General features: G+C 37.5%; 1 protein-coding gene across 2 annotated transcripts in view; it reads right to left on the bottom strand.

Annotated features, from left to right (window-relative positions):
- LOC126922622 (uncharacterized) overlaps nucleotides 1-27,793 on the bottom strand; it is a 139,659-nt gene that overhangs the window by 37,605 nt on the left and 74,261 nt on the right. Inside the window, exon 3 of one of the 2 annotated variants that reach the window (XM_050735417.1) lies at nucleotides 3,080-3,190. The exons of the other annotated variant lie outside the window; for it this stretch is intronic. The gene's annotated coding sequence lies outside the window, so the exon portion shown is untranslated. The remainder of the gene's footprint in view (nucleotides 1-3,079; nucleotides 3,191-27,793) is intronic. 2 annotated transcript variants of the gene reach the window in all.

The following is a 27,793-nucleotide window of genomic DNA, read 5'->3' on the forward strand; positions in this document are numbered from 1 at the left end:
CAAACATTTTCAATAAATAGCTTTTGTTAAGTAGTTCCCCCTTGCCAAACTAATTAGTACAACACGCTGTCTGACCCATCATCCTATTCTATTCAATATCGAATTATTTCTTACTTTGTATATTAATATTAAACATTCAAAATGAAATTCATATTGTTTTAGGCATTCTCAAGAAAAAATATCCTAGTATTCACTTTCTCTGAATAAACGGCTTTTGATAATATCCGTTTCCTCTCTACGGGAATAATCATACGAAGAATAGGGTGACTGACCTAATACGTACTATTTTACTTAACGTTCAATTCCTTCGTATTCTGCGCACGATATAAAACATTTAAAATAAAATTTCTACTGAAGCATCTTCGTGTAAAACTTTCCCAGCAGACGTATACTCTAAATAATTATGCGTCATTTTCTCTAAAAAATGTTCCCGCTACAGTGAAAATAAAAGAGACATGGGTACAGTCCAGCCAAAACTGTCTTCTCATTCACAAAATGTTCTCCGACATTCGCATAATTCTTTTCCCCGCAATTTACCATTGGGCTAAGGCAAAAGAAGAACACTCATCACCGCGAGATCTCGTCGGCAACACACGTTATTCGTGCAAGACTCGCGTGTATGGTCGAGACACGTTTTAATTAAATTTTCATAACCACAGCGCCGCGAGGAATGCTCCGTTCTATGTAATAACACATGTGTCTCATGGCACACACCTTGACACTGCGCTATGCTTACGATCGTATGTACAAATAGGATGCAAACACTGGTATTGGAAGGGTTATACGAGCCGGATAATAATGTTTAGCCTTTGTGCTTGGTCGCAAGCCAGGAAGAAAGTATTAACAGTGCCGTTGCGTCGGTTCGTGACACGGACGTTCAAGGAACGCTTTGCATGATTAATTTTGAGGTTGCGTCTAAAACATCAGGTGCCTACTAGCCGTGTCAGGATTCGTTCCTTTTCGCATCTTTCGTTCAATCGCTGAAAATCTCTCGTAGTTCTAGATGAAAATTGTATAGCCGCGCTTGTGAATGTTCTGGTTGGTCGAATTAGAATTTATGAAATTGATTATTCTCCCTGAAGAAGAAAGTTACTCAGGATACCCTAAAGTAGTTTTTATTACGTCAATCACCTATCAGAGAACGAAAACCTTCCTCATCGTACTTTAGATCATTTGTATTGGCATTATACCATGAACAGAATCTTTCAAAAGTATATCCTAGTATCGTTCAGTTCATTAAACCGAAACAAGATATTCACATTACGTTGTTTTATAAACATTCAATGATAAATTAGAAAAAGTCAGATTCTAAGGTTTAAATTTAATTCAATACCTGTTCCACTGAACTCCACTTATTTTCCACGGTTTAGAATGTCATTTCAACGTTGACAATTTTTTCGAAAATCAATATCGGCTCTTTCATTCCTCCGATTTTCTCTCACGAAAATTCTTCCCTTTCATGGCGAAAAAACTCTACGAACGGTGCGGCCGGAACTTTTCACAATCTCGGCGTATAGTACAGTTTCCTGCGGTTCAATTTTCATCCTTTGACGATTGTCGAAAGGCAAGGAGCTTCAAGCATTGAAAATCGGTGGCGGTGGCGGCAGCTACCGAATCATCCTCTTTGTCTCTTCCTATTTTCCAATAGTCCTTACCATCTTCTTCCTCCTTCCTTCTCGATTCCTTCCACCGCCTCTCCCTTTCTCTTTCTCTTCGTCTCTGGATCCTTTTGTGCCGGCCAGATCGAAGAGACCGCTTTTTCCGAGCCACGGCAGCTCTAATCTTGCACGATCGTTCGCTCTGTCGCCTCTCTGTCGACGAGTTTGCGGATACTTTGAAAGCAAATTCACGAGCCACAATTCCAGATAAAATTGCGCCTTTCACCGGCTGACTCACGAAAGAATTCCGAATTGTATTTCAGCTCGCGTGCATTGTCGCGCCGCACGGTTTCCCCCTTTCCTGTGTCTGGAACCCGACAAAATTGAATCACAAGGGGGAGAAAAATGCTTTCCTTCCACCGATCATTTTCGAACTTTCTTCCCCTTTCCTCGGCTCTGTCGATCTTCGTTTTCCTCTCTGTTTAGTCGTATCTCTCGTTTCTCTGACAAAGAAGATTTGTTTTACCATTGCTTAATATTTGTTTCAGATTTCCTATCCGCCCTTCAATTCCAGGGAATTTGGTCGAAGAAAAAGAAAGAGGTATCGAATTATTTTGAAAATTTATTGCCTGGTAGATTCGAATGTGAGGCAGGACGCATCGGTTAGCCAGGAATCCCAGGATACAACTCACTGTACAAATTATTCACATTCTGCACAACAAACAGATTCCACATACCACGCGACCGTTTCCGTCGTTCCAAACGTAACGAATTTCACGAATAATCGGGGCAACTCTATCTTGTTTTCCTTTGTTTTTTTTCGTCCTTTTATATACAGACGGTCGAATATTGGTCCTATTTCTTTTGGTTCTTGCAACAGTTTGATCTTTCGGGAACAATTATTCGTCAAACATTTTTTTTCGGTTGCTATGGTTTCTATTCTTCATCCAGAATCCACAGGGTTACTTTGTTAAGATACGTGAGCCGAAATTCAACGATACACGCACGCGGTCAGCTCGAACGAGAAAATTCCAGCCTCGGCGAAATAGCAGGGGGAATTTTATTTATCCGAATACCAGATCGTTTATCTCCAGTCTCTCGAGCTTCCACAACTGAGCCGCCGGCCAACTTTCGTTTCAGAATCCAATTTTTTTTCGCGGACATGCCACGAAGCTGCCCAATGTACTGTCTAAGATGTACGTTGGCAGAATGTGAACGTTACATTTTATATCTTTTAAGCTCTCAAAGATTAACCAAGAAGACAATTACCATGTTTGATTTTCATTTTTCTTCCTCGAGGAGCGATACAATTTTTCTATCAGACGTCTATTCGTCTAATTATGTAATCAATCATTATGTGAGTAAATTATGTGGGGAACGAAGGAGAATTATAATGAAACAGAGTAATTTTTTATTAAAATAAAAGTCAATGAACTACATTTTCAACAAATTATTTATATAAAATTTATAAGAAAGCTCACCCCGCTTCACGTCCCGCCACGTGTTCGTGATTTCGTCGAATCTTCCTTGCCCGTTTGGTGTTCACCCATATATTCCTCTCACATCGTTCTGATACCTAACGTTCTACGAATCTGAAACATAGCAGAACAATATGTTTAAGGGATTTATTCCATATCTCCGGCCATTGCTTCCCTATTATCCATTACGGTTGTGCAACGTGACTCCAATTATAATGCTACTATAATGTAATATTGTTTTTAACAAAGTATGACGATCAATAGCTGCGATGTCGAACCGATATGCAATTTCAAAAAATAAAGATAAAGTAATTGTTTTAAAGCAAGACGAGAGTTTTTATATTCACTGATACCAAATCTCAGGCGAATACTTTTCGATCCCTTGATCCCAAGAATACAGGTTTTATTCGGTTCCTAGATTGCTTCATTCCCAAACCTCGAATATCTATATCCATCCTATTCCCAGACAACCATTTCCCATGCTTATTCTACTGTTAAGTTTCAAATATCTTCTCTTGGCTTACTTTTTAGCCTGCAGCAAATATCTCATAACTTACCAATATAACCACGTCCATAGTTATGCATGTCTCATTACAGCGTTAATAAAATTTTCTCTGGTAAGTGCTCGAACACTATCTTGAGTCACTGTATAAATTTATAAATTTTTAACGCTATCCATCGTGTTTAGCACCCTTCTTAATTCGATCAAAGATGCTAACATTATAAAATATTTCTATGATGAGAATTCAAATACTTCCGTAAGTCACTGTATTAATTTCTAAATTTTTTAACATTGTTTAATCTTTCCTCTTGGTCAATTAAAGATTCTATCATGAATTTAGAACAAAGCACACATGCGACAAATGCATAATGCTATCCCGGGGCTGCATAATATGAGGCTGGTGGCTGTGTGCATGTGTACCTATTGGCGCGGGCGCATGTGGCGAGATGTATGCACCGCAAACCACGCAAGAGCAAATAGGAGATACGAGTGTGCGCGGCTTATGTAAAATGTCGGCTACAAACTGAAATCGTAAAATTCCCGTGTCCCATAACTTTTATCTTTCCGCCGTGTTCCGTTAAAGCATGTTTTATCGTTTTAATTCGTTTAATACGCAACCGTTTTAATCAATCAAACGATTCGAAATGTTTACCGGGAAACGGAATTGCCACCGAGATATGATATTTATTTCGATAGTTCCCCCCTCCTCTCGTTCGATTTTCTGTGTTCTTTAAAATTTAATATTCCTCTTTGTCGTTTGACTCGATAAATTGTTGCAAATATTAAATTTCGTATTCCAAATTGTAACCTTTTATTATTGGTTTTTAGCATCCCACTTTTGAGAAATTTTTTCATGTTCGATATATTACATTGTAATATGCGAAATATCGAACTTTTAAACATTCATAAATGGATTTTGAACAGCGTTATTTATATGTAAATGTTAAAAAAGAAACTCGGTTATGAAAGAGGAAACCGCCAGCTTGGAAATGACATAAAATGGTACATTTACGAAAATAAAAGTATTTATGATAAAAAAAAGTTTAGAAAATTTGAACAACGAAAACTATAATCTAACAACATGATATTCCAAAAATCTTTGAAAATCTCCTACGAAAGGTATTAACCTGACTAATATTCCATCGAAACGAGGAAGAACGCGTAGAGTAAGTATCCATAAATACTGTTCCGAAAACGAGATTGCTCGTAAATTCCGTTACTTTTATCTCTTAACGTTCGTTTCCCGGTTCCCGTTAGTCGACTGGTTACAGGATAGGGAATGCTCAGCCCTTTCTTAATTTCCGCTCCATCACTTCGTTCGACTGTGCTTTTGTCCGTTTCTTTATCCTCTTTACTATTCACCTGAATCCCCTTCGTCCTTCTAAAAACTTTAATCATTAGCAAAAGCATTTAGCAAAATTCGAAATCCTCAACGTTACAACAAACGAAGGGGATATACAATAGTCTTGCTCGAGGCTCGAAAGCTGACAACGAAATGAATTTAGTCGAAAATCCTCGGGAGAATAATTAATGGAACAATTTCGTTTCGTTATCGTAGGTTCTCCGTTACTTAGCTCTTTGCTCGTCGAGCAGCTCGAAAAGACGGGCTCCAGGTGCTGTTCTCGCCAGATAATGGCGCAGCTATCTGCATACCCGCTAATTCACAATGGAAATTCGCGATGGAAACTCGCGAGAGAACATCGAGAAAATCCTGATAGGAGTTTCGGTTATCGCTCGAGTGGTCACCGGTTGGCCAGTCATGGTCATACCAGCGGCATCAGGGATCTGATAATTGGTGTCTGGAAGCCGTTTTCAGCCAGAAATCAATCGTCATCTTCTCTTCGGCGAAAGTTTCGCAGCTACTAGTAGAGTTTCCTTGCTGTGAACTGTCCAACCCGCGTGCTGGTGTAACCAATCGTTGAAATAGTGTCACCCAGCAAACCAAGAGAAGAAAAATTGCGGTCAGCGAAGCGTGAAAACTGTGCAGGAGCACATGGAAAAGTTGTGTGTCCGTGTTCGGCTAGCGTGTAACCACACCACTTCACCGATCGCCAATATCACGCGGAGAGGTGGAAAACGAGAGAACCTTTCACCCCAATCGAACCGAAAAGTATTGCGGCTTCGCACAGAAATTCCTTGAAATCAATCGCTGCTAATTAATATCGTTCGACGTTTCTGGATTCCATTGTTGATTGTTGTTGTAATTTAAATTTAAGTATAAATCTGATTTTCTGTATCTGTATTTCCTGATTAAATAAAGGATTTGATAATTCGTATTGTTAATGAAATTGATGCTTCGAAATGTATCGAATTCCTTTGGAAATAAATTTAATTAAAAGTGTTTTTAGTGTAGATGTTTGAAGGTCCAAACGTTCGTTTTCTTTTCCCATATGTATTCTAATTATGGTGATTGGAGAGACTCGTTCCCCGGTCCATTTGATAAGTCCACGTGAAATTTCCATCCATAGAAGAGGAATAGCGAAGGGGATGGTGAAAGAGAGTCGAGTGAAATAACGCTGAAAAACGCTTCTCCGGGCGCGAACGAGGTTGCCGTTATTTCCGATATCACGCAAGCGATGATACTTTCATGTGCCTACTATATTGAAGTTATTGGTCTGCGGTTTTCGGGTTATCTGTAGTTTCTATGTGAACTTCGAACGCTATGCACTCTATTTTTTCTACTCCGACCGACCTTACTTTTCTCAAAATAACAGTGTTAAATGAAAATTACGTTACAATTATAACAATATAAATATATATTACTACAATAAATGGAACATCACAGCATATCATAATGATAATATACTCAATTTCTAAAGGGTTTCTCGAAACAAGTGTCAAGGTGATCCACGGAAGCATAGGAACATCGTGACGAAGACAAGCGATCCGCACATATGAACCTTTATTCGTGTATTATGTAAGGATCAAGATCCCAGCTTTAGTGCACCGTCCAGCCCAGTTCCCTACATACACCTACATCCTACACTCGCGAGCCAACTCCCAGGAGTCATATAGTTGGTGACTAGTAATTAGCTAGACGAGTGACACTATCTCCGTTATCACTCCCAGGGTACAACGAACACGCAATATCCAGACTCATGGTCGTATCATGCATTCGTTTCTGTCCCTCTATAATTCCATGCACGTAATTCTCCGTTATCAGATCAATCGCGGCTCTATTTCGCCGAATAATCAACTTTCAAGATAATCGAATAACTTCCATGGGAAGTATTATATCATCTTCTCATTTACTTGAAAATCATGTGAAATCAGATTCAAAGGGAACCTTTTGTTCGGGTCGAATGAACCTTCCTTATTCATAACCATTTCTCTCATTTTTCATTCTTCATTTCCCCAGTTGAAAGATCTGATTACAAGAGACGTATGCGGTAAGGAGGAACTCGCGGTTGTACGCGAATTGCCTTTCCAATGCAATTCTTTCCTTTACCGCGTTTTTCTATTTTTATCAACCACTATATCTCCAGCTATTCTTCTCTCTATCTTTGCTCATCCCCGTACACTGTGTTATATTTGTATATATATTTTCGACTTCTATCTTTCCGTTTCTCTTCGAGTACTCGATTTGTTCTTCTGGTTTTCAGTCTCCTGCGTGTCTTTTCCCGCTACCGCTTACGAAGCTACCGTTGCGCGTCTATCTGCATGCTCCTCAGCTACGTACACATCTGGAAGACGTTTTCCACGGGGGAAAAAACGACTTCATAACCAGGAATGCAGACGAGAATATAAAGCAGACAGTACAGTGGAACGATCTCATAACCTTTTCCAGGCGTTGCGCCCTTAACATTTTTCTCTGCTCTGTTGCTTTCTCTTTCAATCCTACCCTCGCACATCCGACTCTTTTGCTGTGACCACCATTCGCTATTTCGGTGTGCCGGACGACCCGGTCATTTTCGTGGCTTGCGTAAGTTTGCGGAACGACCTTCGGATATCCGAATGCAAATGAAATTTCACGGAAACGAAACAGCGGTTGATAAAAAGGTCCCATATTAAAGTTTACATAGAAGATTAGCACTCTTAAGGGGAAAATTATATGTCCAGATTAATGGCACACATTCTGATTAGAATCGGTTAATGGTTTGCAATCGCACAAATGTCAGGTTACAATATATGAAATATACAATTTCGTTGTAGTAATATGTATATATATATATATATATATATATATATATATATATATATTACTGCATTTACTAATATAAATTAAAGTACTACATTTACAAAAATAAAAATACTTAGAAAATTCTTACAACAAAAAATTCAAACCCTACATGAAAGAGAAGATATTCAGCTTTAAAATGATATATATATATATAATATTTTATCTTTCATGTGGGTTTTTAATTTTTTAAAAGTTACAACTTGATGCTTCATTATCACAGTTGCTTAATAAGAACAAGTATGGCAATCTTTTAAGATTACGAATAAAAGAGAATTATAAGTATTTCTCTAAAAACAAGTACCTAATATGACAATGATCTTTAAATATTAACAGACCATAAGTAACTTGGTAATACTTAATGCAATAAAATAACTGCGTGACTGAATATAGTAGTAAAATAGCTGTAATATGTTAAGAGGGTAAACGATTCTGAGCAGACTTCGATAAACTGAGGAAGATTTCAGAACGCCGCGTCGGAAATCTATTTATGAAGAACTAACTTAAGGAAGTCTACGATAACGACGTTTCACGCCGTCTTTAATCTTCTTTCAGTTGGTGATTCCATAAAGGAACTGGCAAGTATTATAGCCTGGCGCACGTTGCCGAATAATTTATCACAGACAGCGGGAATTTCCTGTTTTCTGAGCTGGATGGCTACGTTTTCTGACTATTAGTACTCTGTTTCATAAATATCAGTTCCCCTATAACACAACCTAGTATCGAAATACGTTTAGTCTCTCGAATTTCGATCGTATACAATAAATGACTAATCACGTGGAACGTGATTAATTAAACGAACCCTTCGTCAACCGGCGTATATTCATTACGTGGATGAATGTTTTAACGGGTTTGCTTCGATTTAATTAACATCAATCAACGGTAGGTTTAAAAATGAATACTACTTCCAATCCCTTTGAAACTTTCAGCCTAATTAAACTTCGACTCACTCGAACGAAACATAGAAATGAAAATCATAGATCGTTTGGCAAATTATTGTATCTTTATCGGTGATTAAACTACGACAGAAAAGGATGGAAACATTGAAACCGGTGGATCTGAATTTTATGAACACTGTGTATTGTATTATGTAACAGATCCCTTATGTCAGGACATCATGCTTAGTTGCTACCCTTTAGTGGCGTCCTTACGATGAAGGGATGCTGTAAACTTCGTATATCCTTCGCGTAAGACCTCGGTCATAATTTATAGAACAGATTGCTCCATTCTGCTACACTGTTATTGTGATTAACATGGCAAACGTGTTAACTGTGTTTCTGAAACGTCGTCGATCAATTTTCTCCTATCGTGATTCACAGTTCAAGCGAAGAGAGATTCCTAACTCGAAAATGAGGCAAAGTAAGGCAATAAATAATTTCATAAAGAGCTTATTTAAAAGCTTATTTAAAAGCTTTCCCTAGAGTCCGATTAAAACACGACACTTCGAAGATTTCAATATAAATCAGTACTTATGAATATTAACAAGATTAAGTTTCGCTGACTGTCGTTCTTGCGCTTTTAGAGGTTTCAGGCTCTTGTCTAGGACATAAAACTTCGTTTATCGTGGTAGAGTATTTTCTACTTAACACAGAGGAAACTGTTAGAGTACGCATAAAATGGTCAATTTCATAGACGTGTAAAACAATTTAGGATATAAATACGCTGTTAAATAACTAATAGAAATTAACACGCAGCAGATACGGATAGTATTAACTAGTAATTTGTTATAACATATAGGAATATCTTACTAGAGTCTTTTCGACAACAGAGACGCATGTGAACGTTCAGACACTTGGATTAATAAACCTAGAGCTCTGGGTATTTAAGTCCGAGCTTAAATTTTGAAGGTTTTATTAGGCAATTAATTAATAAAAGCTACAAATTCTGAAGGTTTTATTACGAATACGGTAATTAACTAATACATCAATTTCATTGTCGTAATTGTAACGATTTATCATGCGATAGAGTAGACTTTCTTTGAATTATGTATAATTTATTCGTGTGCTTTGAATTTAAATGATTTTGAATAAATCGATCGATTATATCGCATCGAACGCATCAGCACGAGACCCAATTACCATTTCGTGTTGGGCCACGTAATGGCTCTGTATTATTTATGTGTGGCTGAAACTGCTTCTCAGCGACATTTATACTCTTCGTAGGTCAGGGAACGGAACATTAGATAACGCGCTGTACACGCGAAATGCCCGATGCAATTAAACTGCATTATGAGTCCGCTGACTCTGAGTCTCGCTGGCGAACTTCGCTCACTGACAATAACGCGAAATGGATGTGCATTAACACTGTTTTCACGTGTTCATTCCGCGTCAAGTGGCTTAGCCTCAATAGCCCAATGAGTTCACCATCCTGATGAAAACTCGTTTCCATTTGTTACACTCGATAAAACATAGATACCTTTCAATGGATCCAGTTTTTCAAACGCGTGTACACGTTTTCTAGTGTGCTATCTCGTTCAAAAAAATTGCGAGTGCTTAGATTTATATGAAGTATGTGAATTTTTTGTATCGTTGCGACACAATTATCCTCCCCTTTGACTTATTATTGACTCCCAAAATTATCTAATTACCTATTTGATGTTCAACTATAAATTTCTATAATCTATCGAATCGTCCATTTATGATATTGTCATAAGAGGGAAGAAAGATATTAAAGTATTTTCAGAAATATCATTGATTTTCAAATCGCATCGTCATTTTAAACGTGTGATACAACGACAATATTAAATATTTAAAATTTTGCATAACTCATGTCAATACACGAATGAAACTAGGTAACTTTCTATAAGTACATTCCAACGATTCTTCAACTTTTGTATATCTCAACGGGTAGTACTTACTGAACGACGCTCGTATACAGCTGAATTAATTCATTTCATCTACCTGGAAAGTTATATGGAGAAAAAGGAGATACTTGTTTTCAAACGACGAGTTAATGTTCTACCATCTTCGCCGCGAGATATAAAGGGGCAAGGAAACACGGAGGGTATTATTTTTTCAAATAAACACCGCGACTGCTGTAATTCCGCGAGATACGATCTCTTCGTACAATGGAGCAGCGCGGCGGCCAATTCAGCCTGGATAAATCAAAGCGGCGGGTACGATAAAACCTCGGAGACTTTTCTTCCTAGACAGGGATAAACTCGAGCAAGTTTTCCAGGCCGAGGCAATAACCGCGAGACCTCGCGACACCCCCGCAATCATATTCATTCCACTGGTTCTTTTATTTCTTTCTCTCTTTCTTTTTCCCTATCCAACCTTTTCCCTGTTTTCAGTTGACTTAATTAACCACACACCTCGACACCAACTGCAGCACACAGCTAATACGAAAACGTCATGCTCGTTTGTCTTCGACTTTGTTTCCTCGACTGTTTGTCATCCCAAGCAAGCTACCGAAAGAGAAACTTTTCTTCGCCCCTTCTTTTCCTCTTATTCGGTTAAAATGAAACAATGACGCTGACGTCGTCACGTAGGGGCTTTACACAATGTCTGTGTGTATCGTTTTATCTTTTTTGTTTCACGTTCCAAGTATTCTCTCCCCGTTTTTCCTTTTCCTTCGAGCGAGCTCTCTCGGCAGGTCCCCTCGTGGCTGCCCTCGAGCGTCTCGAGAGTGGTTTCGTTTTCCCCGAAGTGACGTGCTTCGAGGCTGACTGAAGGGTCTTCTACGAGGCCCAACGCCTAGATGTAATGGGCTTGATGCATCCTGAGGGGTGGATAACCTTCGAGAACAGTGGCTGCTTCGAATCTTTTATCGGAAATTCACGCTCTCTTATTCGTACCTTCGTCTGGAGAATTCTTTTAATCGTTTTATCGAGACTGCTGTTGAAACCGAGACAGCATTTTACTGTTACATCGTACGGTTGCATTATAATATTTAATTTTTGTAATAAAAATCTATACACTGTGTAAAAATTGCAATAAAGATGTTACGATTTATTTATTATCTGGTTACTTTACTGTATTCAAAATTTAATCAATTTGTTCGGTATTTTAATGATTTATAAAAATTGAAGTAATTGATTAATGCTGGCAATTAAGCAGCACGGCAATTAATGTATATATTAATTATGTCTCTCGAAATTAATAAAACGATACCTCCTATAGATACATTTAGAACGACTGCTGGATTATTATAATCACTCTGACATCGCACCGAAAATTGTTGCAACATATTTTACGTTAGAAATCACTTTCAGTTTGTTTTATAGTTCGTGTCATGATACTATTATATTCATTACAGAAAGGCAAATCTATTTCAAAAAGAATTGGAACCGAAATTCGCATCGAAAATTGTTGCAACATATTTTCTGTTAGAAATCACATTCAGTTTGTTTTATAATTCGTGTTATGATACTATTATATTCATTACAGGAAGGCAAATCTATTTCAAAAAGAATTGGAATCGAAATTAATAAATCAAAATCTTTATCCAGCCATAAATCAACTCGTAAAATTCCAAACCTTTGAACACCCATAAAATCCAACTGTCCACTTCAATAATAGCAGTAATCCAGCGTATGATACATGTCAGAGTATAACGTTTCCATCTAGAGATTTATTAAGAACGATTCACCGTACGAACCACGGCGGAAGCTAGCGATTACTATCGTTCGTACGCGCGGTATGCAGCATATTCTATTCTGAAACATTAGTACGTAGAATCGAGACACGGTCTGGATATTCTGGCGCAGCTTAAATCGCTGGTATTACGAGTTTACGCCGCGAAAGCTCTCGGTGGAAAGCCCACAGTACGCTTAAGTGCACAGATAATTGGTTCTGACAAGAAAGTTTAGTCCGTGTTACGGGCCGAACACTTCGTTCCAGAAAATTTCCCAACACTTCCAGCTTTCCACGTGGCTCGACCACAACAGTATCCCAACATAAGAGTAACGAATTTACTTCGCGTTGGATCACTCACAGAGTGAGTGTTTCGTATTACGTGGAACTAGAAAATCAGGTCAGTCCGCTCTGAAACGAGGCATCGATTTACCGATGAATTCTAATTAGACGAGATGGAGAGGTTGCATTTAAAAAAAAAAAAAAAAGGAAGATACCCGGTACTCTCTCAATGGCACCAGTCGACACGTTCTCGCTCAAAGGTTCGCGTTTATTGTTCCTACGCCGGTAAAAAGGTGTATTCACTTCGCGTAGAGCAGCGGATGTACGTGCACGTGAATAAGTAGTAGTAATAATGGATCACGCAGACGAGGAACGTGTATTCTTCGGCCTTCGGTTGTAATCTGAATGAAGAGATTAAATTCCTTCGTAGTATGCTACTTGGAATTTCCTCGGATATAAACGATATTATAATCCTGCAGACGCATTGGTATAGTTACGAGAATTATTTGTATGGGATAATGCAAGTAATTGGAACTGCTTCGATTAGTTGATTTACGTACTAAAAAATATACGATTCCATTAAAGAAACAATTTGACCTTCGTATACAGTAACTTTACAATATTTCACTTTAAAACACTTTCTACTTAAATCATGTTAATAAGTATTTTTCTAGAACAACTTACAATTAGTAAAATTGTCTTGTAAGTTAAAACATATGCTGTGGAGTTTTATCCCCTTAAAATATTGTATTTTGACAACATTGTAGAATGTTCGCTTTGTTCGTAAGGAATCCTCGCTTCGGACAAAAATTTTTGACAACCGTTATATTATTTCACGTTCACTTATAAAGAAAAGTAATGACATCAGATTATACCTTCTTTGGAACCATTCAACTTTTGTCTGAAGCTCTTTTCACTGAAATCATTACGGAGTAACCGAAGTGATTCCAATTTTATACTCTACCTTATACAATGATCCGGATCATGTCATAAATTGGCATAATATTATATATCATGTCACGATTCCTGACACAACTGTCTAGATTTAATATAGCACGACTAAATATCACGTAATATCTGATATAATGTGAGGTAATGTAATGTAAATTGGATTATAATTTAGAACATGCACCCATAATTCATAGACTAAATTATTTCACGAACCATCTTACAACCAATCCTTACTTAGAGAACTTCTACGATTTCATAATAATTATAATACAAAGTCGTGAGTCAAAGATTGCAATAGCAACGAACAAGATTAGAAAGATTTATCTGAAAAATTCGCCACGTAATTTCTTTGGAACAGCAGTGAATCAGTTTTCACGCTTGCAGCTCGATGTTTTCCTTCAGCTTGTCGTACAGCCAACCGAGCTTAAGCTGCTTAGAACTTCGTAACCCCCTGAATGTGGCCGTTCCCGATGTACACAGCCTCGTTCCTCCACACCTACGCGACAATGGTTGGATACGAATTTGAAGCAATGGCACCATTGGTGCCAGCGTAACTCTGATGTATCGGCGGATTAGGCAACCGACCACGTCGTTCCATTTGGATTTTCCTTCGATCTCGATACAGGAAACCTTCCTATTTAGCAAGTAGAATTCCGTCGAAGATACGCTCATAAAACACCAACCAATTTGCGGCATAATCTCTATATCGTTCTACGGTTATGCTGTTGACTTATTCATAGCTTCCTCGCCATTACTATAATTAGTATTTCTAGTTCGTATTACTATTCGCTATTAGTAATTTTCTCATCCACGATGATACGGTTTTCTTCTAGCTTAAATAAGAGATTTTTTCAAACTTCTCTTCCAACAGTTCTCAAACTTTTTGATTCTGTTAAGAGATACGATTCTTTAAATTTAATAATAAACGAATTAAACTGCGACAATCAATTCGATAGAAGCCAACTGCATATTATAACATATAAATTGAAAATGTAAAAGAATTTACTATGATTTTAAAAAATGCAGCTTATTATAGTATATCGGAGACAACTTAGTTTCTTTAAATTTCATAAAATCATAGGATTTAGACAGAAGAGGAAATAGCGGTGAAAAGATATCGAGCAACTCCTCAGAATCCCCTTTCATAATCACAGTACTAGAAAATCCAGTTCGATATAAATATAAATTGACTACAAAATATAATACTATGAAATGTAGCGTTAACGCAACATCATTAATATCCCATTAATAAATAAATGCAATCGTCGAAAAGAATGATCTTCATACTAGAGGCTAGAGATATTCTTAAATTCTTTTGTGTCTGTTTCGAAAGCAGTCAGGCACAGTGTTCGTCGTTTCTTGTACGCCCTTAATAAACGTGCCGATCCTACCAGGGAGAAGGGATGCGATATAATGGTGCAGGAGTGGTTGCCCATTGTGGCGAACACAATGAATCTCTCGTTTGAACATTCCTAAGGAGAATGTCTCTGGCAGTTCGATGTGGTTCGGGTATAAATGCTGCGAAGCATCGTTGTCAAACAGCTTTACCACAGACCTCCATTGTCCATCACGATTCATGCTAATCTGCCTAAACTGAACTCGTTTGTCCTTAATTTTATCGACAGTATCGCAATTTAGCACGAGTGCGTGAAATATTTCGACAGAGAAACTCCATTTATCTCTGTGAACGCAATTTCCATATGACAATAAAATATCAGATTTAAATTCAAATATCGAGACATCGAAAATTGTGCGAAATTTAATATACGCGTGTTATAGCAGACATAAAGACAAACATGTAATCGCCCCATTTTTTCAGGAAAACTCATTGGACGGGCCGAAATAAAATTCTCTCTGGTATTTCGATTAACTCACGTGTCCGACAATACATTCATTTACCATTCTCGCTCCAATGGGACGACGAAATATCACAGATCGATCGGGTTATAGCATTTGGCGCCGAAGGAAACACACCATCGGAACAATGGAGCTCGTTTCAGTTTATATCCCTGAATCGTAAATTCCCTAGTGGCGCGTCACCATCTTACATCCTCGAATATTCATCGTTATTCGCTGCTTTCTTACTTCTGTGCCCATCCATCCGTATTGTTCCGATCTGAAGTACAAAGAGAGTTTCAGATAACACGAGGTCGCGACACGTTGTTTCCGAGATACCCGCTCGTTGCCGGTGTTACGTCGTCCGAGAACATTGTTAGCCCATCGTGCCTGTGCCAGGCGATAAATTGAACGACTTCCGTCTGCGAGAGATCGTGCAATCTGCGAGCTGGTTCGTGCTAGCCGAAACTTCTCAAACACTCCTCCAAGATAGGCTCTAATGGGCAAAGTTCCTTTGACGAAACATAACAAACGGTTCTAAGAAAGATTTAATATACATGTGTATGTGCGTATATCGATGCTTTCGAAATGTATAATTAGAAACTGGAACGTATTAATCGGAATATTTTGATAGGAGGTAATTTGATAATCCAATTTGAAGTTGAATCAATCATTAGAAAATTGTCAATAATCAAACCAACCTCCTGTCGCTTATTTAATACTTCCGCATTGAATTTTAGGAATAAATGAGATTGAATGATTGACGAAGATTTTGGAGGATTTAGTACGATAAAGAACATTTTAATTTGCAACAACTCGAAAATAGTTTTCGATAGCTACTTCTGTGGCATTAATCTCATTTCTCGATTTGTCACTAAATTTCAACCGGCGCACACCGCCAGAATAAAATATAATTCGTGTTACACCGTTGGCAAATTTACCAGCAAATTTTCCACGTATCTACGAAGTAATATATATATATGTATAAAGGACACAATACACGCAACCGTTGCCTCCATTGTGTCTCGGTAAATGGTGACAACGCTGGAAAGAGAAAGGAAAAATAAAATAAAAAAGGACCACGCAAGCTTCTCATCAACGGGCCGGAAATAACTCATATCTCATGTCAATGTTGCTCCATTTTGTCGCATGGTATTAATTCCTTAGTATTTGTAGCCGCATCGACGCTTTCAATTCTTTCCGCCGACCCAACGAATTCGTTTGTGCCAAAGATGAAACTGTGCCGGTCCCATCACCTCCCCCATTTACGATCGCGTTCATCCATCCCCGAAATTGTCACGGTCGAAGGTTAAATTGGAATCGCGGGCACACCATATAGACTGAATCTCTATTCTTTCTCTCTGCCTCTCTCTCTCTCTCTCTCTTGTGATGCGTATTATCAAAGTCTGCTAGTGAAACGATTCGATGCTATTCTGGTTCTGTTCTGGTTGCTTTATTTAGCGGTTAAACGGCCGGCGCTCTTCGATACAAAGAAGACTGAATCAAATATATCTTCCAAGTATTAAAAATGTATTTGAGTTTGTAGATAGGAATTATATCTATAACTTGGATATAAGATTCGAGATGTAATTTGCTGATTCGATTCACAGAATTTCAGTTTGAAATAGATACTGTCACTCGGAAGTACGCGGATACGTTTATTTTGATCGACAAGATGTTATTTAATTGCACGATTAACTGAAACGATAAATTGAACGATGTGGCTATTTATAATTGTCCTGAATATGTATAGCGGAATATTTTTAATTCGTTGTTAGAAATTAATATGCAATGGTAAGACTGACATTTGTAATTAGAAATCCTTGTAAATTTATCTTTTGTCTTTTTAATCACGAATCAAATTAAGAAGGACTGTGTAAGCTGATGAAAAGGCTTCTAACATTAATAGAAGTAGTCATACTTAAATAATACATGTGTCTAGTAAATATTTCTACTGAGGTATTACAAAGTATTAATGGATAATCTGAATTACTTGGCTAAATCCATAAAAAAATTGTATGTACTACTTTCAGCCATTAATTTGCTATTCATTCATGCCATTTGATAAAATTCACGTCTGCTATCACCACGGTCACTCATGTAGAAATTATCGCAACGGAAAGAAAAATTGAATTACTTTATAAGAGAATGAACGATTAGAAATTTAATTTAAGACATTCTCTATTTTCGTTAATTACTCGAGCTTTCAACTTCGAACGTGAATAATAATTTCTATAGAGAATTAATAGCATGCGGCAACTTTGTTCGTGTATCGACATTGTCATTTCATTCAGAGATTCGCATCATGCTAAATGAGATGTAAACATGTATACCCATACAGTATGATCCCCTTTATGATGGTAATTTGTGTTTCAGCTAATTCACTGTGCAAATGACCGAGAAAGCTATCAGGCTACAGCAATACTAGGTATCTCATAGCATACGAATGGAAGTTAGGATGATGCTAGCAGGGAATAAATTAAATAAATACGTTAACCGTTCGAATTACACTCTTCTTTCGAGTTAATCGCCTGGGTAACGTTCCCATCCGTGAATTTACGCGCAAAATTCTCTTTCTCGCTCTCTTGGTGTTTTAACAACTTTTCCCACTCTAACAATATAAAGAGAGCAAAAGTGGTAAACACGAGTTGTTTTAAAGCCCAGATATCGTCAGCGAGAAACAAAGAACAGCGAGACGTGGAAGAGAAAGGAAATTTCAAGGGGATTCGTGGAATAAAATAAGAGGGAAGGAAACCGGAAGCTCTCGTAGGAAAGTAAGGCTCGAGAGTAAAGACACAGAGGAGAAGCAGGTGGAAAAACCGCGAAGAAATTCGAAACACAAATAAGAGGGGACTCGCGCCAGAGAAATCGGCCTAGTCAAGTTTCATCGAGTGCATACATCTATATGCAGCGTTACCCTTAACTCCTAAAGCAAACTTCCACAGAGGAGCACCAAAGCAAAGTACTAGCATTAAGCTTTTGCGTTGAACAGGAACCGCTACAACATCGACTTTTCGGCAAATCAAAATTTCCTCGACTATTCACGGCGCAATGATAACATCAGGTTACGAAGATCAAACGTTTCACCATAACGTTTCCAACGTTTCCTATATTTTTACAAGCGCTTTAAATAAATACGACGATTGATCCACTCGATGTCGCGTCAATCCACGTTGGAGTCTGGTATACCTCGTTATTGTTTGACGCATAATTAATTCCAACTTTCCTCTGATATCGAATTTAATGAACGACATTATGCTTCGTCACACGACTGTTGTACGAGCACTTGGGTTTCCAGCACCATTGTTTGCCGCGGGTATTATTAATTAAACAACGTCTGAATTATATCGTTCGACAAGGATCTCGAATAACAGAAAGAATATTATTATGGATTAAAATTACGAGGAAAATGTTTGTACTGTCAAGCAGAAAATAAGATATTTAATTCTCATTTTGTTAAATTAATTTTTCCCTTGATTTTATATTGACGTAATCGTAAAGAAATGAGCATACAATGATAAGCTAAATCTGTAAATTCTTTTATTGAAAATAAATTAAATTGAATTTTGTATCAGGGCACAGTGCCATTTTTTGCATTTATCAGAATAAATCAAATGTCCACGTGTCAATAGGAATGTTTTTTGACTTGTGCTATATTCTTAAAAATCTTGCAGTATTTTATTTGCTAAGTATGTAGGTCAAAATAATAGCTGTCAGCAGTTTTCAAGGATTGTTTTTTATAAGTCTTCATTGAAAACTAGCGCAAGAAGTCGTGCTTTTTCTTCGGAGAGTAGAGACTTCCACCTAGGAGGAAGAGTTATTTGGACGATAACTGATTTGTAGCCGTGTACCGATTCAATCGCATAAATCTTCTTCCCACCCCTTTCTGTCGGTTCTTTCTCTCGAGCTTGGCTTCGTTTACACTCACGTAGAATGACCTGTGTACGTGTGTTACCCACACCCTTTCCCTAACGGGCAAGTTCGAGTTCGCTCGTGCGCGTTTCCTACGTTTCCACTATCTGACATCCGACTACTGTCACAATAATATCCTTGCTCCTTCGCCACCCCTGTGATTTATCCTTCCAAATGTGCTCTACAATACGAGGGAATTAAGTCACGAAAAGCGTGCAGGTTTGCCTAATTATACAGCCATTTATTACTGCTTTGTGATTTAGAGAAAGCTAGTTTATAAATAACTATAAATTTGTGAATTTCATATGAGTTCGTATCTCAAAGTATATAAAATTGGAAATATAGCGGTTGGGTTGAAAGTATTTAATATTCGGCAGATTAAAATTTACCGATAAGAAGTTGTAAATAGTTTGATATTTAATTAACTTACAGGCTAATATCGTGGAAGCTATGTAGATATTTAATTAACAGTAGAAGGGTGTAGACCATTATTAAATAATATTAAATAACTTTTGGGATGCTTGTTATTTTATGGATATAATTTGTTGGTGAAAAAGTTAGAAATGATTTTATAACAAATTAAACCATCCAGCAGGATTCATAAAATAATTATTAACTTTATATACTACTAGATAAAATTTAAACACTCAATATTGCCAGAAATTCTCCCACATTTTTCTTTCTGAGACTCTCGGTTTCTCGAAACTCGCAAAAAATGTAATTCATAAAATAAAATTCGAAATGAAATAAGATAATGAAACCATGTAAAAAGATACTGAATTCCACTGAATCACCTCTAGCAGAAAAAAGGAGACTTTTGGATCAATACGTATCCAAGAAATAAGAATACTAAAATGTTAAAAAAATTTCGCGTTGAATCGAGTCTGAAATTTTCATCTGCAATAAAATAGAATAAAAATGTGAGGTAAAAACCACACGAAACTCAATGTAAAAAAGGTATGAGAAAAAATACCACGAAAATACTGCATCTATTTCCTCATAATTTATGATATAAAAGACGTCGTAAGCAAAGAGAAAAACGAATATGAAAGAACATGTATTCTCCGTAATTAGACATAGCGATTTTCGACGTATTTCCACAATCACATTATACTGACAAATCATCCAATTCTCGTTCAGACTCCTGTTTCGCATTCGCCCACAACGCCGCCAGTTTCTATCATAACAAACACACCATCGTGCTCCCTTTCTCACCCTTCAACCTCTATGATTTATACTCACGGGTGTCACATTGTGTACCGCTGCGTGCGTTGTGCTAACAATATCTACGTGTAGATACGATTATGCAGCGGCGTCGTTACGCGTTTCCACACACCCTCCCGTGCAGCCGTATGTTCCATGCGCACCCAACTAGTTTGCCACGGTGTATACACTCGTCCTGTATTTGTCGGTTCGTTTGTCTGTTCGCGCTAAGCACGAATCACGTTCAAAAATCCCACATCCCGGTCACTAAATTCCGCCGCGTTGCAGATAACGTAAAACTTATATCATCACACATGCTGGCTTTGTTTCGCCCATGAAGTGCAGCTATCCTTTCGCAGATAGTCTTTTTTCCATTCCCTTCGTCGCACGGCATGGAATTCGTGATTAGAGCGGCGAAAAAAATGTTCCAATTGCGTAACGTTGGAATATTGATGTAACATAGATCCCATGATCATTTGCATTTGATATTTTCGAGAAGGGATTGAAATTTTCAAAGCTCATATAAACTATGTGAAGTATAATGCTTTCTACGTTATAATATTTGATAGGTGAAACAATTTTCTACCGAGGTTCTACTTTTTTAACTATATTTTCAAAAATATAAATTTGCATAGAAATTCGCAGTTTATTTATCGCAGAACAATTTCAAGTATATACTATGTGTGCTTTATAAAAACATTTTGAAATTTTATTAATACATTGAAATGGAATACGATTGTGATGATTAGATTGGTATTTGAAAGCAATCTGGAAACGCGTATAAATTACAAAATGCTTACTGCAAACATTAACTTGTAATGTTCAAAAATTTACTTTAGAGAGATAATATCAGTAAGTCAGACAAATGAGATCCATTACGTTGTTATTTATTGGATCCAAAACGCAGACGAAATGAACGGTACCTATGGCTTTTATGAGATGAAAGTATCAAATTACTCGGCCTAAAAGCCACTTTTTATGAGCAACACGCACACAGCCCAAAGTGCTCGCTAATAAAACGTACAATTAACTGCAATCAATGGCCCTGAAAGTTCGATAATCGAGTTCCCATATAATTGGCTCTGATTCCGTAACAACGCGGCCTGTATTAACGTGCGTAAGTTCATTTTGCAATTGGAGCTCGTCTCGTCAAGTGGATCATTCAAAATCGACTAGCGAATATCCTCTCATTATCGAAAATTTTATCCCTCGCAGCTTAATTGTCTTCAATAAAATGTAAAAAAGATTACATGCAGGAATTGATTCCCTGTTAGTTTAGTAGAAAATTGGTAGAAAAATTATATCTATTGTTCCGAATGATTGATGTCGTTAGAAAATAATAACAATAAAAAATGAAAAAGAATTAACCGTTCCTCATATTTTTCACTTGACTACCTTCTCCTATTCTCTTATTTCCCTTTTTCTTTTCTTCCTTCGCTTTCCTTCGTTCTCTTCCTTTTACCTCTGTTCCATTCTATCTTATATATCTATATTTCCACTTCTTTCTTTTTCGTGCTTCCTGTTCCATGCCCTTCTCCTATATTTCTAAACCTCTCCAGTATCATTTTTCTTTCTTTCTTTACCTGCGTCACTCCTTTCTTATCTTTTTATCCTTTCCATACATCTCCCATTCTCATTACTACTTTTCTATCTCTCGTCCTACCTCTCCTCGCTCCCCGTTTCCTTTTCTTCTTCTTTTATCTTTCGACTTTCTTCGTATCTCATTCTTCTCCTCTCTCCTTCAGTATTCTATTGAAAAATAGCGAAACACATTCTCAAACAAGTGTTGACATTTATAAAAGATAGCTCGTTTGTTTCGAAAATGGAAAGTAGCTTTTAAAATCGTAGCGTAGGGAATAGCATTCAAGGCAATAAGAATGTTCGCCAATGAATCATCCTATTAATACTAATCGTCAGGTGCTGCATAATTCGAATTCCACCGCAATTACCAGGCGATTTTCCAAACGAAAGGAATTGCCATGCGTGTACGCACTTACTGATTAATGTTTCGCGATGCTTATTATCAGGTCACAGTGTGATTATACCCGAATGACACCGTGGCTCATCTGATTGTAATTGGATGTTAATTATAATGTTCGTAACAGTCAATGCGAATAAACAAGCTAATGGAATTACCGAGTGATTGATCGGAACATCGACAATTGAATATCAAGATAGATATTGATAAGCATTTTAACTACAAAATCCTTTGGTAAACGAAAGAATTCATTTATGGCAAATGAGGTGACAAAACGAGTCCTTTTTTGAGAAACATTCTCGCAGTGCAGTGGATTAAAACGCGAATTGTGAAAGGGGCATCGTTGAGCGAGCGATGCGTTATATAGAATTCTAACTACGTCAAGCTCGCAGAACACACGTTATAGCCGATATAGACGAGAATACAAAACTTTTCCCTCTCACATACGCTTTTTTTACTTTCTCTCTCTCTCTCTCTCTCTCTCTCTCTCTCTCTCTCTCTCTCTCTCTCTCTCTCTCTCTCTCTCTCTCTCTCTCTCTCTTATTCTGTTGTATTCTTTTTGTTCTCTTTAGTCGCCATCAAGAATATCGCGTTGCTAGTTACCAGTAGCTGGATGTTCCCCTTCGCAAGATCGTCGATAAAGCGCGAGTGTCGATAACGGGGCGGAATTTAGAAATGGGTCGGCGTTCAGCCAATCAAGAGAAACAAAGGGAAGTTTCGTCAGGCGAGTGAGAGGAAATTTGTTTCTCGAATGTTCTCAAGTTTTTTCATAGGTTACACGTTGCTCGATATTCGCGTTGCAACGATACTACACGCCCGTGCCTTTCGCGATAAGGGATGAACTTCGCAGGCCGGATAAAATGAGAGTTTTCGTTCGCTGACTAGCTACTGTGTTATATCAACTTCTCATAAATATTCCGCTGAATTTGCCGATATTTTATCAAGTTTTCTTTTTCGGGCCCCGAATAGGATATCTGACAATTGCGAATAAAAAATGACGTTTAACAAAAGTTTTATGGCGGCTGAGATAAATTTGAAATTCTCTTCTTCACCCCCGAATTTTATCTTTTCATGTATTATGGGATATCGTACTATTTTATAAGATATGAAAAATTAACGTTAAGAAAATTCGTGTCCTGAATGTATGAGATTTTCTTTCCTTTTTTCCGTTAGTCTCCAATTGACCTCGTTGCAGTATTATTTTATTACTTTAGTTTGTATTCTATATTTTATGCGACAAACGTCACCGATAATATTTGGCACTCGAGATATAAAAATACAAAGTAAAATAATACAAGCTAATTTGTCTTAAACTGTCGCGGATATGAATGATCCAACGGTAAAAAAATAATCCAATTTTACTAAAAATTTTCGCACTGGTTTGTTCATAAATTAATTATATTTGCGAATGAATTTCACGAATAATTGTTAAACCGCGCGTGGGGAAATAGAGGAAAGAATTTCTATAGATCTGGATTCTGATCAGACAGAAGAATCTCCTCAACTTCCAAACGAACCGCGGTCTGAACCTCTAGCCAATAATTAGATTACCCTCGACACCATTCTGTTATCTCTACACATAGAAATGAAGTGGATCGCGGATGGAACTGCTGTGAAACATCTATGAAACTACTTCAACTGCTAATGACCCTAATCACTCGATGTCCTTCTGCTTTACAATGATTGGTCTTCAATTAACGCCCTTGACTTCATCCTTCAATTAGTCAGACGTAACTAAAAATTTTACGGATCGATTCGAATCACTTGGATCTTTCACAAAATAAAACGAACCGAAAACCAAGTACTTTTTCCTCTTGATCTTTGAAGATTCTTTTAGTCCAAGCTTCAACCTTATTTTACAGTAAAACAAGCGGCTCGAATCGAATTAACTGGCTAATACGTTCCGAGCGCAAGCTCCAACTGATAGGATTACCGGAAACGTTCAATGAACATTGACCTGGTGATTCGAATTTAGTTCAGAGAAACGAGCACGAACGAGGAGCACTAGAGACTGAAAACGAGATTTTTCAACGAAAACGATCACTGCGGCAATTTTCTGGAGAATGCGAAGTCTTCATCTAAACAAAGTATACTGTGGGTTTCGGTTACAATTATGTGTATTGTCTGCATAAAAATTACACGTATCTATACCGATACATTCCGACAAATTGTACATTTACATATATATCTTTATTCGTGAATAGTATTAGAACACCTACTGATATTCATGTGATAACTGTGAACCTTATAAAATATGATTAATACAGAGTATCAGCAAAATGATTAATCAGTTAGAATTTTATATTCATCTAAGATTAAAATCTGAAATATTTAGGAAAAATTTTGTGAAATCTATATGTAACAATTAATTTTATAATAAATGTAAAAGTAAACGTAGAAGGTGACAGGAAAAATAATGAATAAACAATTGTGTGTTGACTCTTATAACCCCTGATCTAAATGCCAAAGAAAAAGTGCTATATTAAACAGGATACTTTAAATAGTATTCCCGATCAAATAATAAATGTAATGGGAAATCTAATAATAATCGAATATCAAAATTGATTAAAGCAATGATTAACAGTCGCCGTCGATATAGAGATGCGCATATGTAAATGAGTTTAATTCTATTACACAAAATTGATAATAGTTTCATTACAATATTAAATGGATTTCTGAATGCAAATACACCAACAATTGAAAGCCTTGAACAATAATTCTTTACTTTCCTGAATAATTCTTTAGATGTATCTCATTTTTCTTTAAGTGTCCTACGGAACGAAGGTGCGCATTAATAAAAAAGGAAAAAGATCGATCTAGACAATACTTAACGTCTCTAACAGTAACCAAACCCACGACAGATGGCCTTGAAAAGGCGCGAATTATTCACTAGGATTCCTCGATAATCCTAAAAGAACCGTTTTTTCCCGTTAGCCTGAATACTCCATTTGGCCAGCCGCAGGCGTTAATTACTCTCCTCCAATAGAAAATATTCAATCAGACGAGGAAATGCTGCGTGGATCGATCGATACTCTCCTCCGTGGCATTGTTTCGCACAGTGCATCCATTAAGCATGGAGCACGATAATTATTCGTTTTGAGACGGGAACGCTGAACATTTCGGTTGGTTCCGATGGAACTTGTGCCTTTGGCTACGAATTACTTGAACTTCTTTTAATTTTCACCGGGCACCATTCGTTGCATATAAAATGGAATTTTTAACGAGTTTAATTTCAATAGAAATTGAAACGTAGATCGCGTCAGAAACGATTTTCGAAGGTTCACGGTGAAGGTAGCTATTATCAAAATTACCGCCAACTAATAGGGGGCTTTTTAACCTAAAATGCGTCGTCTTTATGGCACGAAGAAAATCGAGGGATACCATTGCTCTTTAAACTCGCCCCTATTCGTTTCGCCCTCCTTAATTTCCTCGTTTAATTTCTATTTCTCTCCCTCGCGAGAAAAGAGGTTTTACGAGCGAACAGTAGCCCCTACTGTTGGTGCGATGCCTGACCAGCTGTTTTAGATATCTTCAGGACGGATCATGTAATCTTGATGCAACTTAGAGAGCGTTTAAAATTAATTTTATTGCGTATGTGTGTAAAACTAGTTACTCTTTCGTGAGATTATTCAAGTAGATTCATGTATTGTGTGGCTATCGCATTGATACTGATTGAACAGTTAAAATTCATCTTTTAAATGTTGCTAACGTTTCAACAAAGTTTATTCATATCAACTTTTTCAAAGTATTCGATTGCATCGTTAAAAATTCTATTTTCTCAGGCACGAAGCAATCCAAATTCGATGATGCTTGAGGCAGTGCTATCGCGCGGCGTTTAGAGCCGCTCGAGGAATAGCGACGTTTATTTCGACGGTTCGAGCGTTTAAATTTTAACGAGGAACCGTGGCAAAAAGCGGTGCTACCAACTTGTAACAGTGGCATGCAAAAACTTCATAGACCGGTCGCTGTAAAGTCTGCTGTCCCAGAGTGCCTGAAGATCATCTAGCCGTAGCGGCGCACTATTTATTCAGAAGAAAGTCCTGTAAAAAAAGTCAGCCTGCAAACGACGTAATTCGTGCCGACATACGACGAGAGAACTCGAGAAGAATTTTTCTCGCGAACAGCTATGTACAAGGTTTCATCCCTGGTGCCTGACGTCAAAAATATTTTCGTCATTTCGACTGATGCGTGAATTTTTCCTCGGCTCTTTTATCTTTTTATCGGCGCAATTAAATTTGTCGGAGAATTTCGACGCGTTCCCCAAAGTCCACCGTATGTTATTTTCCTTTCGCCTGAGTTGGTTTAACCGGCAGATATGAATATGTCGCAGCGACAGGTCGACCAATTTGGAAAATTTCCAGGTGAGAAAAAGGCAGCGTGCGCTTACTAAACGTTAGGTTACTAGAAGAAGAGCTTTTGTACGAAGCCGCTACCAAGTTACGACGATATGCATAAGAAGGAAAATTTTTGTAACGTCCTCGAATTTTCAGGATCTACATACTAGTATGTACTTGCAGCGAGAGAATTTAAAATTTTGGTAGACTTTCACGATATTGATCCCAGGATATTGTCGTATCTATATTTTCTTCAAAATAACGAGACTTGGAAGAGAAACGTGCACAAACGGAAATAAAGTCGGAGATATCGAAGAAAAGAGCAACCAACCTGAGAATCATCCACGAGGAGAATCGAAATCTCGAAGACGTGGTTGCGCCAAGAAGAATTTTATGCCAGAAATTCTCAGACAAACAGATTCCTATCTACGCGACAAGATTCAGAATCTTTCGCCTCTTACTAAGATTCTTTGTATCCCTTTTGTGGCTCCAAAACACGATACATCGTCTGCACGCGATAAGATTCTTAAGAAATTGTGGCCAAAAAATTCTTTTCGTTTGATTAAACGATCGATAAATTATCCAGATACGTAAACACGAGTACTTCGTGCGCGAGGAATCATCAACCATCTAATATTTCATTCAAGGGGAAATATACTTGAGAGAAACGCATTAAACGAATGAAAACATGCAACGAGAAGAACGAACACACTAGTCCCGGTGTAATCGTGGTGAATGCAAGCAAGACAGACGTGGATATTTCTTTTACGAGCCAATTTTTTATCGTGCGATGCGCTCGCGCTGAATACTCCAGTAAAAAATTAAGGTGCATTAACTATAAAATGGACGAAGATCATCGAGAATGAAGGAGAAAGTGTTGGTTAAAATGAAACGGTGCTCTCCAAGCTTTATACTCGCCATTCTCAAACTAATTTCGACTCCTCCAGGATAGAACCATAGCCGAGTAT

Source organism: Bombus affinis, chromosome 12 (assembly GCF_024516045.1).
Source record: "Bombus affinis isolate iyBomAffi1 chromosome 12, iyBomAffi1.2, whole genome shotgun sequence".
Classification (NCBI taxonomy): domain Eukaryota; kingdom Metazoa; phylum Arthropoda; class Insecta; order Hymenoptera; family Apidae; genus Bombus; species Bombus affinis.